Genomic DNA, 10805 nt, shown 5'->3' on the forward strand with positions numbered 1-10805 from the left:
CCTTTGACTTTTTGGGCGCCTTTTTGGCTGCACTGGTTGCAACAATGATATGTCCGCCACTACTGGAGACCTGCACATTGATTTTGCACTGGGATTTAGGAGACTCAAGTTACCGTATGACTCTTCCACAACCCGAAGCGCTCAGCAATCTATAGGATCCAAAGTTTGAACTCCGAAAATCTCTAGTGTCCACTACTAGAACAATCCACTCTCATAGTCTTGGTCTTTAACCCCTTTCTGCCATTAGACGTACTATTCCGTCCATGTGGGGTGGGCTTTACTTCCCACGGACGGAATAGTACGTCATAGGCGATCGGCCACGCTCACGGGGGGAGCGCGGCCGATCGCAGCCGGGTGTCAGCTGCTTATCGCAGCTGGCATCCGGCACTATGTGCCAGGAGCGGTCACGGACCGCTCCCGACACATTAACCCCCGGCACACCGCGATCAAAGATGATCGCGATGTGCCGGCGGCGGTATAAGGAAGCTTCCCGCAGGGAGGGGGCTCCCTGCGGGGCTTCCCTGAGCCCCCCGCAGCAACGCGATGTGATCACGTTGCTGCGAGGGTCTCACCTCCCTCCCTGCTTCCTCCAGCCCCGGATCCAAGATGGCCGCGGATCCGGGTCCTGCAGGGAGGGAGGTGGCTTCACAGAGCCTGCTCAGAGCAGGCACTGTGAAGGCTGCAGCGCTGCATGTCAGATCAGTGATCTGACAGAGTGCTGTGCACACTGTCAGATCACTGATCTGTGATGTCCCCACCTGGCACAATGTAAAAAAGTAAAAAAAAAAATTCCAAATGTGTAAAAAAAAATAAAAAAAAATATTCCAAAATAATGAAAAAAAAAAAAATATATTATTCCCATAGACATTTCTTTATCTAAATAAAAAAAACAACAATAAAAGTACACATATTTAGTATCGCCGCGTCCGTAACGACCCGACCTATAAAACTGTCCCACTAGTTAACCCCTTCAGTAAACACCGTAAGAAAAAAAAAAAAACGAGACAAAAAACAATGCTTTATTATCATACCGCCGAACAAAAAGTGGAATAACACGCGATCAAAAAGACAGATATAAATAACCATGGTACCGCTGAAAGCGTCATCTTGTCCTGCAAAAAACGAGCCGCCATACGGCAACATCGGCAAAAAAATAAAAAAGTTATAGTCCTCAGAATAATGCGATGCAAAAATAATTTTTTTTTCTATAAAATAGTTTTTATCGTATAACAGTGCCAAAACATAAAAAAAATGATATAAATGAGGTGTCGCTGTAATCGTACTGACCCAAAGAATAAAACTGCTTTATCAATTTTACCAAACGCGGAACGGTATAAACGCCTCTCCCAAAAGAAATTCATGAATAGCTGGTTTTTGGTCATTCTGCCTCACAAAAATCGGAATAAAAAGCGATCAAAAACGTACCCGAAAATGTTACCAATAAAAACGTCAACTCGTCCCGCAAAAAACAAGACCTCACATGATTCTGTGGACTCAAATATGGAAAAATTATAGCTCTCAAAATGTGGTAACGCAAAAAATATTTTTTGCAATAAAAAGCATCTTTCAGTGTGTGACGGCTGCCAATCATAAAAATCCGCTAAAAAACCCGCTATAAAAGTAAATAAAACCCCCCTTCATCACCCCCTTAGTTAGGGAAAAATAAAAAAAATTTAAAAAATGTATTTCCATTTTCCCATTAGGGTTAGGGCTAGGGTTAGGGTTAGGGCTAGGGCTAGGGTTAGGGCTAGGGTTAGGGCTGGGGCTAGGGTTAGGGTTGGGGCTAGGGTTAGGGCTAGGGTTAGGGTTAGGTCTAGGGTTAGGGTTAGGGCTAGGGTTAGGGCTAGGGTTAGGGCTAGGGTTAGGGTTAGGGCTAGGGTTAGGGCTAGGGTTAGGGCTAGGGTTAGGGCTAGGGTTAGGGTTAGGGTTAGGGCTAGGGTTAAGGCTACAGTTAGGGTTAAGGCTACAGTTAGGGTTGGGGCTAAAGTTAGGGTTAGGGTTTGGATTACATTTGTGGTTGGGAATAGGGTTGGGATTAGGGTTAGGGGTGTGTCTGGGTTAGAGGTGTGGTTAGGGTTACCGTTGGAATTAGGGTTAGGGGTGTGTTTGGATTAGGGTTTCAGTTATAATTGGGAGGTTTCCACTGTTTAGACACATCAGGGGCTCTCCAAACGCGACATGGCGTCCGATCTCAATTCCAGCCAATTCTGCGTTGAAAAAGTAAAACAGTGCTCCTTCCCTTCCGAGCTCTCCCGTGTGTCCAAACAGGAGTTTACCCCAACATATGGGGTATCAGCGTACTCAGGACAAATTGGACAACAACTTTTGGGGTCCAATTTCTCCTCTTACCCTTGGGAAAATACAAAACTGGGGGCTAAAAAATAATTTTTGTGGGAAAAAAAAAGATTTTTTATTTTCACGGCTCTGCGTTATAAACTGTAGTGAAACACTTGGGGGCTCAAAGTTCTCACAACACATCCAGATAAGTTTGTGGGGGGGTCTAGTTTCCAAAATGGTGTCACTTGTCGGGGGTTTCTACTGTTTAGGTACACTAGGGGCTCTGCAAACGCAATGTGACGCCTGCAGACCATTCCATCTAAGTCTGCATTCCAAATGGCGCTCCTTCCCTTCCGAGCCCTCCCATGCACCCAAACGGTGGATCCCCCCCACATATGGGGCATCAGCGCACTCAGGACAAATTGGACAACAACTTTTGGGGTCCAATTTCTCCTGTTACCCTCGAGAAAATACAAAACTGGGGGCTAAAAAATAATTTTGGGGGGAATTTTTTATTTTTATTTTCACGGCTCTGCGTTAGAAACTGTAGTGAAACACTTGGGGGCTCAAAGTTCTCACAACACATCTAGATAAGTTCCTTGGGGGGTCTAGTTTCCAATATGGGGTCACTTGTGGGGGTTTTCTACTGTTTAGGTACATTAGGGGCTCTGCAAACGCAATGTGATGCCTGCAGACCATTCCATCTAAGTCTGTATTCCAAATGGCGCTCCTTCCATTCCGAGCCCTCCCATGCGCCCAAACGGTGGTTCCCCCCCACATATGGGGTATCAGCGCAGTCAGGACAAATTGCACAACAACTTTTGGGGTCCAATTTCTCCTGTTACCCTTGGGAAAATACAAAACTGGGGGCTAAAAAATAATTTTTGTGGGAAAAAATTTTTGTTTTATTTTTACGGCTCTGCATTATAAACTTCTGTGAAGCTCTTGGTGGGTTAAAGTGCTCACCACACATCTAGATAAGTTCCTTAGGGGGTCTACTTTCCAAAATGGTGTCACTTGTGGGGGGTTTCAATGTTTAGGCACATCAGTGGCTCTCCAAACGCAACATGGCGTCTCATCTCAATTCCTGTGAATTTTGCATTGAAAAGTCAAACGGCGCTCCTTCCCTTCCGAGCTCTCCCATGCGCCCAAACAGTGGTTTACCCCCACATATGGGGTATCAGCGTACTCAGGACAAATTGTACAACAACTTTTTGGTTCCAATTTCTTCTCTTACCATTGGAAAAATAAAAAATTGGGGGCGAAAAGATAATTTTTGTGAAAAAAAATGTTTTTTTTTATTTTTACGGTTCTGCATTATAAACTTCTGTGAAGCACTTGGTGGGTCAAAGTGCTCACCACACCTCTAGATAAGTTCCTTAGGGGGTCTACTTTCCAAAATGGTGTCACTTGTGGGGGTTTCAATGTTTAGGCACATCAGTGGCTCTCCAAACGCAACATGGCGTCCCATCTCAATTCCAGTCAATTTTGCATTAAAAAGTCAAATGGCGCTTCTTCGCTTCCAAGATCTGTCATGCGCCCAAACAGTGGTTTACCTCCACTTATGGGGTATTGGCGTACTCAGGACAAATTGTACAACAAGGTTTGCGGTCCATTTTCTCCTGTAACCCTTGGTAAAATAAAACAAATTGGAGCTGAAGTAAATTTTTTGTGAAAAAAAGTTAAATGTTAATTTTTATTTAAACATTCCAAAAATTCCTGTGAAACACCTGAAGGGTTAATAAACTTCCTGAATGTGGTTTTGAGAACCTTGAGGGGTGCAGTTTTTAGAATGGTGTCACACTTGGGTATTTTCTATCATATAGACCCCTCAAAATGACTTCAAATGAGATGTGGTCCCTAAAATAAAATGGTGTTGTAAAAATGAGAAATTGGTGGTCAACTTTTAACCCTTATAACTCCCTAACAAAAAAAATTTTGGTTCCAAAATTGTGCTGATGTAAAGTAGACATGTGGGAAATGTTACTTATTAAGTATTTTGTGTGACATATCTCTGTGATTTAATTGCATAAAAATTCAAAGTTGGAAAATTGCGAAATTTTCAAAATTTTCGCCATATTTCCGTTTTTTTCACAAATAAACGCAGGTAATATCAAATAAATTTTACCACTATCATGAAGTACAATATGTCACGAGAAAACAATGTCAGAATCACTGGGATCCGTTGAAGCGTTCCAGAGTTATAACCTCATAAAGGGAAAGTGGTCAGAATTGTAAAAATTGGCCCGGTCCATAACATGCAAACCACCCTTGGGGGTAAAGGGGTTAAATGTCCCGAGGACCATATCTCCTATAAAAGTCACATTGGTACTGGTGGCAGACATCAGAGAACCCCATAAACATCAAGAACCTCCTCCGATTTTTGATTGATAAGACATTAAAGTAATTCGTAGAAGAAACTCTGCATATACTAAACCTATGGTATAACGACAGCTTCATTGTCTACTATTGTGGACCCAATGGAATTTTTTCTACGTTATTTCTTTCTTATTCTTCCCCTTCCCCTCCTAATCTTGTGCCCCTTCTCCCATTAGTCTTGACCCTGAACCTTGCCCCGTTGCCAACCTTAAATTACAACGGCACAAATGGACTATGGTGCAGCTTTCGTTGATAGGTCACTTCTTGTAAAACTTTCGACTTTACGTCCCACCACCTTTACGCCAGCGAGACGTGATATTTGCTATGGACAGTGGATAGTTAGACCGTGTAATACATGGACATACATGTAGCTGGCGAAAATTCTTAACATTCTTATGTAAACTCCAAACGAAAGGAACACAGCCGCCGTTCTTAGCCTTGTCCTTCATGCAAATCTCCGCTAACAATGGTCACATTAAATGGAAATTTTCGTTCTCCAACGCAATGTATGTGGGAGGACCGAGAGAGTGCGACATGCCAGAATATTTATACAAGCCCCTCGGGGAAACAATGTGCTCACTATTAGCTGATGTTTAGTATCTTATGTATCAAGAACTCGTAACCGAGATGTAACAGTGTGATAATAAGGATTCTTCTTCACTTTGAGTACTTCTCCATCCGTTCATGGACTACACTTATTATCTGTGGATACTTTTTCGAAAAACATTAGTTGAAAGGAAATACTGGCATAACGAGGACCTATCATCAGGTCAAACATGGCCACTTTTTGCTCTTTCGCAGCAGGTATCAGTTGAATACTATAGATGAAACCCTTATGAATAACTTGAGAGTTGCCTGCTTTTAAAATGGAAGCACTTTTGGGGATTTTATGACATATAGGACCCTCAAAGTCATAAATTTCCTTAATTTTTTTTTTAAAAAAATTGTCACTAAATTTTTAAAACTCTTCTAACAAACTCTTGTAACAAAATGAAAAGGCATTTTGAAAAATGATGCTGACGTAAAGTAAACATATGGAAAATATTATTTAAGTGTTTTTTTTTGTGTGGTTATGACTGTCTGGTTTATAGGTACAAACATTGAACGTTTAAGAATTGCAAATTTTGGAAAATTTTCTTCAAATTTCCAATATTTTGTTTTATTTTTATAAATAAACGCAACATATACGAACCTAAAGTTACCACTAGCATAAAATACAATGTGTCATGAAGAAGACAATCTCAGAATCACTGGGTTATATTGAATTATTTGAGCGTAATTAATAGTGATGAGCGAATATACTCGTTACTCTAGATTTCTCGAGCACGCTCGGGGGTCCTCCGAGTATTTGTAAGTGCTCGGAGATTTAGTTTTCATCGCCGCAGCTGAATGATTTACATCTATTAGCCAGGCTAAGTACATGTGGGGGTTGCCTGGTTGCTAGGGGATCCCCACATGTAATCAAGCTGGCTAGTAGCTGTAAATCATCCAGCTGCGGCGAAAAAAACTAAATCTCCGAGTACTAAAAAAATACTCGGAGGACACCCGAGCGTGCTCGGGAAATCTCGAGTAACGAGTATATTCGCTCATCACTAGTTATTAACACAAAGTGACACGTCAGCTTTGAAAAATTGGACTTGGTCACGAAGAGGCTTATTGACCCATCCTTAGGTATGGGGTCCAACATCCGACACCCTAAAGGTTTATTTAGATGGATCAATATTGACTGGCTAATGTGCACCAATTGACTATATACAGTGCGATCAGTGCTTCTTTACTGGCCTGTTTAAAAAGGCTGGTGGGAATTTGCAACACGTCCTTTGCTTAGATGGGGTGATGTGCTGCCGGCAACTATTTTTTTTTCCCAGCATAAATGATCCAATCGCCTGATGAACTTCAAGTGATCATTGAAGTTTTTATGCACGCCAATAGTTGGAAACATTCTTCAATGATTATTGGCTTGTCTAAATGGATATAAAGGCTATGTGCACACGTTGCGGATTAGCCTTAGGAATTTCTGGTGCGGATACTGCCTCTCCTGGCAGAAAACGCACCTGAGGATTTGTTGGTTTTTTTGTGCGGTTCCGCAGCGTTTTTTTGCGGATTTGCTGCGTTTTTTACCCCTGCGGTTTTCTATAATGGAATGGGTACAAAAACGCTGCAGATTCGTAAACAAGAAGTGACATGCTACTTCTTTTAAACTGCAGCGGATTTTCCGCAAAGTGTGCACAGCATTTTTTTTTTCTCATTGATTTACATCAATTTAAATCAATTGCGGATCTCCAGAGTTTCTGCACCGCAAAAAACGCTGCAGATCCGCAACGTGTGCACATACCCAAAGGGGTTGTCCATTACTAGGACAACCCATTCTTGATCTGAATGTTTTCCCCCATGCTGGCGTCACTGTCTCCTCCTATTAAGAGGAGGTGAGAGCTGCGGCTGGTCGCTCACTTCCATTTAACTAGTATGTCCGAATTAGTAGGGCTCCCATCATAACAACCCGCACGGAAGCCCAGGGAACGAGAGTGCCGACAACGCGGGACAGTGCCACCACTGGAGGTGAGTACGAGTGTGTTTATTTTTTTCACGGGGGCACACATTCGGATCGAGAAGGGGTTGTGCAACCCCTTTAAAGGGAATATATAAATCAGAAAATGACCTATTGTTGAAATCAGATTTTTGTATTACGTGTATTAAAAAAAAGGAAATTTTTTTTTCAATATCATGGTCATTATTACAAAAAAATAAAAAAATAAATGAATAAGCTTGCAATTTTGACATTGATTCCTGGGGCTTTGTTAGGTTCATATGTCTTGTCCTTGCAGGAAAAATTTTCAGCAGGCTCATTATCATCACAGGCAGGATTACAGTAACAAGTAACACAGCTATACACATCTGATAACACAGGATCCACCAATCACAACAACCCACGGAGCCATAGTAGTGCAGGCCACAGCTTTTTGACTCTTGACAGTGGCGGTATCTGAAGTTCCGCTGTCAAGCCTAAGGGTATGTGTCCACTTTCAGGATGGCCGGCGGTATCGTCGGAGCGGCTTTGCCGCTCTGCGGTAAGCCCCGCCCCCTTCTGGGACGCGATGATGCCGGATGTGTTCATAGCAAACATCCGGCATCATCGCTCCCCACCATAGGGCCCTGTGCTATATCTTGCGGCGACGCTGCGTCGCCGCAAGATATACGGATATACGGACATGCTGCGATCTGAAAAGACGCGCAGCATGTCCGGAGTCGCAGGGCCGCCGCGTGCGTGTTACCACGCATAGTGGAGACGGGATTTCATTCAATCCCCTCCACTATGCTGTAACATCTGGACGCTGCGGCTTTATGCAGCGTCAGACACGCAGCGTTTCCTGCACGTGGAAATATACCCAAAGCTGTATTTATCGCAACCCAGGGTGTGATTACTTCTGATGATACTGGTTATGTAGTGTCTACATGCACTCTTCAGGATTAGCATGAATCGTTTAGTCAAGACAAACATAAAATTTCATGGGAGAAAGAGAAGGGGGAAGACACTTGTTTGTTTTTAATTACCGAGACATGTACTCCCGCATCTGTACCCCGGATGAAGCTGAGAAATCTGATTTTCCTCAAGTTCCATCCCTCATATTATTATACTACAAAATCAGCATACGTTGTGAAGTGCCTAATATTCCAAGGTTTCATTTTCTAATTTTTTTTTATTTTTAACTATTTTAAGTCTTATTTTTGTACATTTCAGAACAATATATGAGTCCCGAAGAAAGGAGAATGTTAGTTTTTTTTTTAAAATTTTTACATTTTTATTGAATACACTCCTAGCTCTGGATTCATAAGAAAAATTGCATTGTTTTGTCTTTGGATGGAAAGAGCTGAAATATTTCCCTAAATCTGTGAGGGTCAAGCAATGACAGGCAGGTGCAGGTCTTGTTTCTTTGCTCCTACGCTCCCACTCTACAAAAACTGCATACAATAGCAGGAGCAATGTGTGCTGAGAAGTAAAGGAAGGTCCAGCACCAACAATGCTGGCAGAATGCTAGTGAAGAGGAATTGCTCAAAGAGAGTGTACTAAAGTTAAAAAAATAAATCAAAATCAGGACAATTCCTGGGCATATAAAGCTGGAATGTGAACTGAAAGCAGATTTCACCTATTTGAGGGAATGAGGGTAACAAGAGCAGGCTTTTCTACAGGTTTTGTGTGAATAAAAGAGTATTCTTTAAAGATGTTGAGGAACCGTCCTCTATTTTCTATGGGAATGCTATATCGTCTAATCCAGGACATCACATAATACCCAGGAAAAACAGAACAGCTGCCAACATCAACCAGACGCCATCTCCCATTTTTCAGAAACCCTTAATATTTGGTTGCTATGGACAACTGCTAGACTTTGCCTTGGTGCCCCCCTTTACACACAGTAAATCTACTGGATAGGGGATTACTTCCCGATAGCTGGTGGTCCGATGTGAATGGAGCGGTGGTCGATCGGGTGCACTGCCGTCCATCCACTCTCATGGGTAGGCCGAAGCCCACCGGAGCGCAGCGTTCATCCATCTCCAGCGGTTACGTTAATAATGAACGCAGCGGCAGAGGGCATGATCGACCGCCGCTCCCTTTATACAAGACCACCAGTTCTTAGGATTGGTGGGGGTCCCAGCGGTCGTACCCACAGTGATGGGAGGGTTGACTTGCGGACAGATTTCCTATACGTCTGTTTAGTGGTGCAGGCCGCAGTACTATGTGTTGCTTAGCAACTACTCAATTTACAGATATGATTTACCAACAGTGACTGGTCACTTAAAATTCCAGGCCCAAAGCCTGAGGCTGCACTACTGAGACATTCTCGCAACACGAGGTCCCACCCACTCATGAATGTTTCAAAACAGATCGAAAAACAAAATCGTTTTATTCCCACAACTACGTTCACACTATGACTATAGTGCCGGCAAAAAAAAAAAAAATTACATGTAAAATCCGCATCAAAATGGGGGAGATAATCAAAAACAGTCTAAGAGCAAAACTGGCTTAGTTGCCCGTAGCAACCAATCAAAACTCAGCTTTCATGTCTCGCACTGCTCTGGAAAAATGTAAGCTGCGTTCTGATTGGTTGCATGTTAAGATTTTGTGGTTTCATTGAACTTGTACAGATGTTTTCCTTTTCTTTTGCCGGCATTGTATATTTCCGCTCCATGAAAAAATAAATAAATAAAACGGACAGTTATTCATCAGGGATGTGCAGATGACCATTTTTTTCTTTTTTTTACATATGTGAACAAAAAAAAAAATTATCTTCATATTTCAGATAAATCTCGCCTATTTATGTCAATGAGTGTCCCCCCACCCCAAAAAAGATTGAATCCCACACAGATCATCCATATTGCATCCGATTTTTTAGGACCCATTGGAATTCTTTAATATAGGAAACTGAATGTGGTCTTATGTTATTCCCTGCTGATGTATAAAAACAGACGTAAAAAATGGACAAATGGATGACAATAGAGAGGAAAAAAAAAAAAAAAATCGGATAATATCCGGGATGAAAAAATGATGATTTTTTTTTATATGCCGATATGAACTTGGTCTATTTTGGAGGATTTTTCTGCGGACTACCAGTGAATCTGCCAATGCCGATTGTAAGCCAACGACTTTTTAATCCAGATTCTGCAAATCAGCACCAAAATCCACATTACACAAATCAAATTTAATTTGTACATTTTCTGGGTTTGCTGTAGAACCAATCTGTGGACCCATTTCAAATCTGCCTGCGATTTTCAGAGTGAATCAGTAACAAAATCCACGGCAAAATTTGCACGCTTTTTCTTCTTTTATTTATTTTTTATTCAGCTGATACATTTTCTGCTTTTGATGGCCTGTGCTGCACGTGTGAACACGAGTGTAGGAGCGCCAGTTGCGGTTTTATTTAAAAAGGTTCAATATTAATCCAACTTGCTGGTCGTATATTTTGGATTTTTACCGTTTTTTTTTTTTTTTCAAAACCTGAAGAGGAAGAAGTGACATGTCACTTTTCTAGGGGACGGATTCTCTCTAGAATCTGGTCCAAACTTGACACATCAAGTCAAAATGCTGGAAAAAAAATAAACAAGAACACAACACCAAACCCCTCCTCCCAAAAAAAAAAGCTCAAAACTGCTCC

Source organism: Ranitomeya imitator, chromosome 10 (genome assembly GCF_032444005.1).
Source record: "Ranitomeya imitator isolate aRanImi1 chromosome 10, aRanImi1.pri, whole genome shotgun sequence".
Classification (NCBI taxonomy): domain Eukaryota; kingdom Metazoa; phylum Chordata; class Amphibia; order Anura; family Dendrobatidae; genus Ranitomeya; species Ranitomeya imitator.